Raw genomic sequence first — 10,890 nt, 5'->3', positions numbered from 1 at the left:
TACAACATGAAAGTGTTTTTCTTTTCCCTAATGAATACAACTGGGCAGGCTTTTTATCATGCCTCAGTCAAAATCCTTTCAGGGGCCACCTGGTCCATAGGTCACCCATCAGCCACCAATCCTTCATCAAGGATGAAGGCTTCATATGGTGATAGACCATCACCCCTCACTATTGGTCATGCTGACTGTGGCTGATGGGAATTGGAGTTTCAACAACATATGGAAGGCACCATATTGGCCATGCCTGGTGGAGGGACTCAGATATAGGTTCTTTGGAGCAATGAAGACCTGATGAAGATATGAAGGATGTCTGTTTTAATAGCCTGCTTTCCTCTCTTCATATGCCTATTTGATGATCAAATTTCCTTTGGAGTTTGATTACTCTCTGACTTTTTCTTTACAAGCATCAGCATAACCAGTTCAATGACTGATCTAGAAGCCAGCTTTCAGAGATCAGTGACTTTCCCTTCCCATTTAACATAAATAGTCAAAGCCATTTTTTTTAAAAAGTGTTTATATTGATTTTCGCATAACCTGCCCAAAAATTCTGTTTGGGTAACAGTTTATGACTTCATAAATGTTCAAAAGACAGGGATGGCATTTAAGACACCAAGACAGGCAGCACGCAACAAGGCATCCATTTTGGGGAGCCGAAAACAATTTTGAGCAGAGCAGTAGTAAAGAGGTTTGTTTGGGACTGTGGAGAAATGCATGTATAGGCAAGGGTAGCCAGGATTTTTTTGGTGGGGGGGGGCAGCCAAAGTTGTTGAGCTTCTTTTAGGAAATCAAAGTTGTTGTTGAACTGGGGAGGAGAGGGGGAGGAAATGAAGCGACAGGCAGCCTTTCATGTGAACAACTCCAAATCCTTACCTAGTTTGGAGTGAGGCATCTCTTACTTTCATTTTGGGACTGCTGTTTTGTGCAAGCACGGTAGATCACAAAAGGTGTATGTGCACATGTAAACAAATACCCATGGATCTCAGCTTTCCTGGCTTGGGGACACACACACACACACACACACACACACACACACAAACACACACGGCTGTTGTTTCATGCAAATCTGGTAGATTGAGAAACTTGTTTTTTTATTTTATTTTTAAAAATGTAATGTACTTACAGGTAACCAGATAACAGTGTGCAAGGCCAGCCCACCCATGAAGTGGGCGCCTCCTGCCATGCCCCCACCTCTGCCAGAGAAGCAGTGCCAGTATAGGTGCTGATTTCCTGCAAGGTCTTGTGAGATCTGATCCAAGTCTTGCAGGATGTCAAGGAAAGCAAAAGATCTCATGAGATTTGGGTGAGATCTTGAAAGCTCTGTTTCAGTCCTCTTGGTTTCTCATTTTTGCCACAATTCACTTTCTATTAATATTATTTTTAAACAATATTAGCACTTTGGTGTGAATTTCTTCTAATAAACACATTTTGGTCTGCAGTTGTTGTTGTTGTTGTTGTTGTTGTTGTTGTTGTTGTTGTATTGGATTTTATATATAATAACAAATGTATAGCACATTAGTTGTGTTTTAATTAGTATTTTTAATTGTTTTAATTATTTATATTATAGATTTCGTGCTTTTATATTGTAACTTTGTTTTGTGAACTACCCTGAGACCTATAAATTGAATTATTATCATTAACAACAGTAACAACAACATACCCCCATTCACATAAGAGGCATTGGGTAATGCATTAACATAAATGATTCTCACTAATCCATACAACTTATCCAAATGCCCAGCATTTATTGGCCCAGGGACAAGACAAAAGCTATATAATGCAGCTTTATAATATAATGCAGTTTGGTGTGTTATTCTCACTAATGTATCTTTTTTTACACACACTTTCCTCAAATATATGTGCTTTTTGTGAATACTGGTTGGTGGTAAAAATGCATTGCAAAATTCGGATAAGCGCGAATTTCAAAGGTGTCTTTATTTCGGTTCTCCTGCCGTTTCAGAAATGGTAAATTTGATAGATCCACCTTTAAATGCCAACTGAACCGAATCTCTTCCCTCTCCCTACATCCATAGCTCTTCGTGGTCTGCACAGAAATGACTGCAGCTAGGTGACAATCTGGAAGATGACCCGCTATCCCAAAGAGGTGGACCCCCTCATTTTGAGCCCATTTCCAAATTAGCTGAATTCAGCAAGGTAGGTGAATTACTGCATTTCAACCCTTTCCCAGAGCGCCACAAGAGGAGCAGAGGAGGAGGGAACAACTCACGGTGCGATACATCTGGAAATCAACACCGACAAGATGAATTATTCAAGGATTAGCAGGCTCCCATGTGGGGGGTTTCTTTTTTAGTTTATTCAGATGAAAAGCCTGGAAAAGGCAAAGTGGTGCTTTCCCCCTGACATTTAATTTAGTGGAGATTGCTGCGTTACAATAGGGAGGAAGTGAACTGCACTGCATTACAGCAGGCGGCTGAGCCTGAGTGCACTCCACACTAATAAATAAATAGAATTTTGCACCCAGGGTATTCATTCATTCATTCTACAGCTGAAAAGTGGGGATCCTACAACCTGCCTGAATATGCCAACTACACTGGTACCTCCGGTTGAAGACAGGATCTGTTCCGGAGCTCCGGTCGGATCCTGAGGTTTCCGCAACCGGAGGGACTGCTTCTGCGCATGAGCATGTGGTGGCAACACCACAGCACTTCTGCGCATGCAAGCACGGCGAAACACTTCCGCGTTTGCCGCTTTCTCAACCCGAAGTTTATGTTACCAAAGGGTAACGTAAGCCGAGGTATACACATTTGCACAAGTTAATCGATGCCATTGTGTCAGTGCAGTATCATGGTTAGAGTGCTGACTAGAACTGAGGAGAGGGGCGTTCAAATCCCCTCAGTCACTATACCTGAGCCTAGTTAGTTATCTGAATCTAGAAGTGAAGTTACAGGGAACCAGGCAGAGGGCCTTCTCAGTAGTGGCGCCCGCCCTGTGGAATGCCCTCCCATCAGATGTCAAAGAAATAAACAACTATCTGATGTTTAGAAGACATCTGAAGGCAGCCCTGTTTAGGGAAGTTTTTTTATGACTGATGTTTTAATGTATTTTAATATTTTGTTGGAAGCCACCCAGAGTGGCTAGGAAAACCCAGCCAGATGGACAGGGTATAAATTATTATTATTATTATTACTAACTTACCTCACAGAATTGTGGTGAACATAAAATGGAGAGGGCATGAGAACCTTTCACACCACCTCAAACTCATTGGGGGAAAGTGGGATATCAATGTAACAAATGTAATAAACAAACAAAAATATTCTTCCTACTTTATTCTTCCTCTTTCTTTCCCTTTTCCTCTGTCATTTATCCTGTGTCAAATTTCACAAATAGCCCCGGACACTGAGGTCCAGCTCCCAGGGCCTTCTGATGGTTCCTTCACTGAGAAAAGTGAAGCTACAGGGAACCAGGCAGAGGACCTTCTCAGTAGTGGTGCCCACCCTGTGGAACACCCTCCGGTCAGATACTAAGGAGATAAAGAAGTATACAACCTTTAGAAGACATCTCAAAGCAGCCCTGTATAGGGAAGTTTTAAAATGTCCCATGTTTTATTACAGTTTTTATATATGTTGGAAGCCACCTAGAGTGGTTGGGGCAACCCAGTCAGGTGGGTGGGGTACAAAGAATGAAATTATTATTATTAGCGGTAGAAGTGGTCATTTATTTATTATTGTATTCATTTCTTTAAAAAGTCATATCCCTGCTTTCATTGCTGAGTGATTACAAACTTTCCTTTTTATTGTTGTGACGCATCTTGCAAAGTCATCAGGGCAGGGCCAGTTTGTTTGTTTGTTTGCCAGCTTCAGGCTTTTGGGGTTTTGGCAGGTGCTCTCCATGTTTCAAGTTTCCTCCCAGAGTCATGAGGACTGGAAGCTTTCTTTGAAAAAACAAAACAAAATGTGAAGATTATCAGGAACCTAAGAATTTTCTGCATCTGCTACTGCATTCAGTGGTTGTTGTTGTTGTTGTTGTTGTTGTTGTTGTTGTTGTTTTGCACACACACACACACACAGAATTGCTACATAGACTCAGCCTACCAGTGAGACTGAAGACTCTGTCAACCATGTAGCCCTGCTCAGTCACTTCCAGGGAGCGAGGACTCGGAAGAGCAACCAACTCTGGACATAACAGTACTTCTTACACTGCTTTGAAGGACCAGCCCCATGCAACTTTGGAAGCTCGAGCCTTTTAAAGAGTTTGCTGTTTTGCACTCCAAACACACCCACTGTCATGGATTTTAAAGTACTGTCATGGATTAAAGTGCAAATACTGATTCTCCGGTGTGACCGCCTCCAATCCCTCGGCCTGTTCAGAACAGCACCGAGAACCCAAACTCATCATAATGCACCAAAGCCATGCATTTTTCCAGCAGACAATTGCCTGATCCCCATTTGTATTCCAGGAGGCTGTTGCTGCTCATTTGCAGAGACATGGCAGAGCAGAAGCTATTATGCCTCTTCAATCAAATTGATTGCGGAAAGAGGCAGGGAGCCTCTTTTGAGTTACGCTTCCTCATGGCCAGAATCCAAAAGGATGACGCTTAAGGAGCCCTTTTTCAAATCAGCTTCCATTTCAGAGTGTCCTTGTTGCTGGTAGCAAATGTTGGCTTCCTTGCACCCTGCTAAAAGCAGGAAGACACATTGGTTTGTTGGTGCATCTGCCATACATCTCCTATCACCCTTGACCATTGGCCTCCCTGGCTGAGGCTGATGGGAACTGGAGTTCCACTGGAGGCCATTGTTTCTCCATCCTTTCTGAAGGTAGAGGTTGATGGAAAATGTAATGGAAAATATCCACTTCCTAAGCATTAACTGCTTGGTGATCCAACTGCTTGGATCAGGCAAATCAGGTCTGATCAGGTATGGATCAGACCTGAGTTCATCTGCAGACTCTCCCTCTCTTGTGGTTCCCAGGAACTGGTATTCTGGGGTGTGCTGACTCTGACAGCCACCATGGCTAGTAGAAGCAGGAAAAGATACTCATAGGCATCTTTAATCATTTAATTGCCATCAATGGTTCTCTCATGGGATGCCCGTATACCTCCAGCACACAATTTATGAATTAGTGCTTTAGAGAAACAAGCTGAATATTTAGGAGCACCTCAACCACCATCTGTATCGGGATACAGCAGAGGGAGAGTTGGGAAGCAGGGTAACTCCGTCAGCTCTTCTGAGAGATCATCACAATTGGGATCCTCCTTCCCTCAGCTGACCAGCACCAATTTCATCAGACTGCAGCAGAGGATGAAAAGGGAGACAGGAACACTCAGTCAGCCCTGCTGAGAGACTCACTCCATTTGGCTCTTCCCTCCATTAGTTATTTCCATCCCAGCTGGTCCATCTCAGCTGGCCATGTTTGCTGCCCTGGGCTTCTTTGGGAGTAAATACAGGATAGAAAATTAATAGAGAAAATGCATAAGTACCCATTGAAATTAATGGGCATGGTCGAGGTCTATTTTGAGTGAGTTGGATGCAGACCATCCCAAACATATTGTCATTACTACTAATCTGATCTTAAAATGCAGACACCATCTATATACGAAAAATAGAAACACATGAAATGCAAATATGTGGGGTTTTTTTTAAAAAAATAAATAGGCAGTGTTCTCAACAAATAAAGTAAAAAGGAAATGAAAGCAAGAGTCCTGAAGGTTCCTCCCTCTTCCCTCTCACGCACACATGCATCCCACCCTTCTAAGCAGCTGTTCAGAGCATGGAAGTTAAAATTATGTATTGTCAGCACAAAATTTTGCCAGACCCATCATCATAAATTGCACCGTGGAAGTTTACTGCACACTCCAGAAAGTCTGGCCAGATTAGATTCTAGTCTGGAGAGAGAGAGAGAGAGAGAGAGAGAGAGAGAGAGAGAGAGATTTTGCTTTCACTCATCAAGACTGGGTGACTAATACACCCCCTTTTCCTGTTACACCACTAAAAACAAAAAACAAAAGCAGGTGTAGCTATAAAAAATCTTGGTTTGGAGAGTCTTGTGGGAATCCAGCACAGGATGGCAAATATGAGGGGCTTTGGGCAGGGCCGGATTTAGATGAAGAGAGGCCCTAGGCTACTTCACTTGTGAGGCCCCTCCCCATCCCCCACCCTCACAACTAGAAGAAAATGGAAGAGTGTTACAAACAAAATTGAGTGAACCCAAGGACGGTGACGGGTATTTAAAATTCTACAATTCGCAATTTCTCCTCTAAAGGACATTAGATATTGTTGTTCAATACCATGGTGGTTTTTTAAAAATGCATAAAATTAACACTGAAAAACCTTTGCAATAACTGAACTTTGTAAACCTTTTGTGGCCTGGGCAGGCCTGGAACTAGTTCCCATGTCTTGTTTCTCTCTAAGGAATCAAGTTCAGACTTCATTGCATTTAACCATGCCTCAGCATCCTCTGAGGTTAAACTTTGGACTTCATGGAAGCTTGAAGGTTCCCAAACCTTCTCTGATTACTAACAACAGCTGTATCTGCTATGTTTTAGCAAACTCTTCAGCATACCTTTTGGGTGCTTTACCCCTTGTGGCCCTTTCAGATCTGCGTACTCTATACAAGTCTTCCATGCTAGGATTCTCCTCTTTAGGAGAATGGTGGGCAGGCTGCAGGCCTGGGCAGGCCGTAGGCCTGGTGTCAGCGAAGCTCAGATGCTGACAGGGAGAGAACAGTTAGCAGCATCTACCTCACTTCTTCTCTCACGCTGGAGGCCAACAGAGAACGTGATGGAAAGGCAAGTGCCAAACATGGGGAATGCAGCTGGGGGAGCAGAGGGAGGGGCAGAGGTAGGAGGGAAACTCACGGGAGAGGAGACCTGGCAGCATTTCCTAGAGGGGGCACAGCACCAAGTAGAGGTGCGCACGGCCTGGGCAGGCTGGGTCGTCCTCTTATATACCTGCTGAGATTGACAAGGCATCTGACCCTCACCTGAATCTCATAGCTCTCCTGTAGCTGCCTGTGATTACCGGTAGTTATAATTTAACTCTTGGGGGAAATAATTGGCATCGCATGTCATGTGCATGGAAGTTGACAAACTAATTAACCAACTAGAAGCACCAGTTTTCCTATAACCTGATATTGCTGGATAGTTTTGATGAACTGCAAAAGCATTTTTAGTTTGCTTTCTGTTGCCAACCTGGAACTTTTCTTCACTAGTGCCACTTTGTTTTGTACTATTCCTTGCAAATGAAGGAAAACAACTTTTCTGCTTGTATATGTTGGTAATATAATTTTGGTTACTGAGAACAAACAAGATTGTACAAAAACAAGATTGGGTGCAGGCCTGGCCAGGACATAGGTGTCCTGACTGTGACAAAGTTGACCTGTGTGCTTGCTTGCTTGATTAACAGCTGTTGGGAACTTCAATGTTCCTGCTCTCTCTTCTTATGGTCTTTGTGCTGGGCCTGGAGACTCCAATAGAGAGCATTCCATGTCAAGAAGGAGGGCAAGTGGGCACCCTATCAAATGACAGGGCAGGAGCTACATGAAGCAGGGCTTTTTCACTGGTGGTGCCCATTGTATGCCTCACTCTTCCCAGACCTGCTCTCTTTTGGCCTGTATTTTGGAGCTTTATAATTTAGGAAGACATTGGAAGAACTGGTTGACAAGTCTTATCAGTTGCTGACTTATGAGCGGATTTTATTTGCTGCTAATCAGGGCTTCTGGTGCACCAGGGTTTACACCAGCGTAATAGAGTTGGCCAGGATGCCATAAGGGATACAATTTATGACCTTTCTCCATTATCTGCACAGTAGGGGGTGTTGAGTCAACAGTGCAAAGGCTGAACTGAAGCATTCCCTGCTGGTTACCTGCTTTCAGCAATAGGGGTCGCTGTTTGGTAGTGCCCAATTGGTTAGCTGTCAGATTCTAGAGCTCCCTATTGGCGGCTCTTAGGTAATTCACAAAAGAGTCCATTCATAAAACACAGTGTTCATTCATAAAGCAGTAACATAAATCTCCATTGCTACATATTGGGTGTATACAGGTATTTCAGCGGTTGAACATACAAGTTTATGGCCATGCCATAGTGTAGTGCTTATGTGACTGTGAATAAAAAGTGGCTGGGCTCATTGTCTTGGGGTTGGGAGGAAAGAGGTGACAGAATTGATTTCCAATAAGTGCCCCCCTTATTTCCATAACAAGTCCTTGAGTCTGTACTCTGAATGGTGACACCAGGAACCTAAAAGGTGCAGGGCTTGTCAGTCCAACCCCTGCACAGTCTCATCAAGGCTGACCTTAAGGCAATTGGAGCAATTTGGCCAAATTGGGCCTTGCGGGCCGCTCCTAAGGGGCCCCCTGCACCAGGACAATCTAGATGGATTTTATTTATATCTGTAAGATTTTGCAGACTTTAGTTGTGAACTGGGGCCCCAAACAAACAAACAAACAAATAAAGTTGTGCCCCACTGCTTCAAATTGGGCCCCACTGGCTAATAGTTTCTGGGCCTGAGTTGCCCTGCATGAAGTCTTGCATTTACACTTTTGGGAGAGGGGAGACTGCGGCACTGGGGAGCGGGCAGGCTGGCGAGGACCCCTAGGTTTAGAGGCCCTAGGCTTCAACCTACTTAGCCTATACATAAATCTGGCACTGGCTTTGGGGACTTCTGACTCCAGACATAAATATTCAGGTTGTGCTGTTTGGCACAATGAATCAAGACTTGTTGAAGAATGAAAATGGTGGGTGTCCAAGTGCCAACAATTGTAGCTTGCTAGGTGCTAGTTTGTCAACTTGTGCTCATCAGATAGGCCTCACATTTTCACAGATCTTTCTTTCCCTTTATCTTTCCTTCACCTTGTATTGAGCAGCAAAGTGTAAAGAAAAAGAAATGTCCATTTTTGGCCATACTTTAATGCAATCTAGTAGCAATTGCATTTTGTTTTAAATGGTTTTTAATACTGTATTTTATGTTGCTGTAACCCACCCTGGGACCTTCCGGCAAAGAGTGAACAACAACAACAACAACAACAACAACAACAACAACAACAGTTTTTGAAGGAATTGGCTCTTTCTACAGCTGGACCCTGCTTTGCGAACCATGAGGAATCGTATTCTGGAATCTCTGGCTCAACTTAAGATCTCCCCAAAATAAGTTCAGTGGAGGGAGCTAAGCGGTTGAGGAAGAAAAATAGCTGTGGCTAAACTAAGCATCCCTCCCTGCTGTTGCTTTCCTGCTTCATATCATCCCTTTCAGAAGCTGCTTTTCCTCTGACGAAACAGCTGCCAAGTTTTGCCGTTTGTGTTTGCGCGTAAGAATTAAGTTTGGCTACTCAAAATGTATATATGATTCAACTGTAAAAAAATAAGCAACCCAAAGGGGTTTAGAAAAAAACAACAACAAAGCGATAAAAGTATCAGTAAAAATTGTTACGACTATTTAAAACAGTCAGAAAATAATGAGTCAATGATAAACTAAAGAACAGATGAAAACACATGGCAACAATCTTACATATATGCAGATGGTTATCTTAAAAAAAGAAAAAGTTTTACAACTGTTTTATACAGTACCTGTTATTATTTTCCAAATCACTCCAGGATGCCTCATGGGAAATGATTTATAAATGAAACACATGAAATTATTGTTATAATGACACTGACTGTAACTGTAACAACAACAACAACAACAACAACAACAACAACAACAACAACAACGTTATTAGGATGCCTATACCAGAGTCTATGCCCCACACTATCAATATTTTGGGGTGGCTGCCAAAATAAAGAAGTTGTCAATCCTGCTCATTACAGAACCTAGCAAGATTGCCCATGGAGGTAAAGAGTCATCCACTTCGGCCCCACTTTTGCATCTTTCTTTTACAAGAGTCTCTTCCCCTCCCCCTGCCATCTTGTTGAGCTGATTTATGCGCTTCCTTTTTTAATTTTGCCCCCACTCCATCTTCGAAAAAGCAGTTGTACGTTAATTAATTCCTTTCTAAAGATGATGGGTGCTTACAGGCATGGTGAGACACATTTAGCAACTGCAGAAAGCAAAAAGTGACTGCCAGGGCTTCCTTTGACAGGAGGCAGGAGGCAGGAGGGAGGGAGGGAGGGAGGGAGGGAGGGAGGGAGGGAGGGAGGGAGAGAGAGAGAGAGAGAGAGAGAGAATGCAGAGCAGGGGGTGTGGAATCTGTAGCTGGGGATGGATGGACCTGTCCATTTCATTTTGTTGCTGTTCAGTTGTTCAGTCATGTCCGACTCTTCGTGGCCCCATGGACCAGAGCACGCCAGGCACCCCTATCCTCCACTGCCTCCCGCAGTTTGGCCAAACTCATGCCAGTCGCTTCGAGAACACTGTCCAACCATCTCGTCCTCTGTCGTCCCCTTCTCCTTCTGCCCTCCATCTTTCCAACATCAGAGTCTTGTCCAGAGAGTCTTCTCTTCTCATGAGGTGGCCAAAGTACTGGAGCCTCAACTTCAGGATCTGCCCTTCCAGTGAGCACTCAGGGCTGATTTCTTTAAGGATGGATATGTTTGATCTTCTTGCAGTCCATGGGACTCTCAAGAGTCTCCTCCAGCACCATAATTCAAAACCATCAATTCTTCTATGATCAGTCTTCTTTATGGTCCAGCTCTCACTTCCATACATTTCATTTACCTCAGTTCTAATCTTAAATTCAGTTCTCCACATTTTGGCAGCAATTCACCAGCATTTAAGTGAATTATTCCAAATGAGCATAAATTTGTATGCAGTTTTGACTAATGTGCACATTTTTTTTCAAGCAATATCCCCTAATGTGATACATTTTTTTTGTATGTTGCTTTCACTAATACATTCTTTTTAATGCACAGTTTTCCCCAATGTATGCATTTTTCCAGACGCTGCTTGCTTGGAGAACTGAACAACAAAACTTAAGATACTGAAGGATAGCTGTGTTTTGGTTTGC

The sequence above is a fragment of the Lacerta agilis genome, chromosome 13, assembly GCF_009819535.1.
Source record: "Lacerta agilis isolate rLacAgi1 chromosome 13, rLacAgi1.pri, whole genome shotgun sequence".
Lineage (NCBI taxonomy): Eukaryota > Metazoa > Chordata > Lepidosauria > Squamata > Lacertidae > Lacerta > Lacerta agilis.
This window is presented reverse-complemented; position numbering follows the sequence as displayed.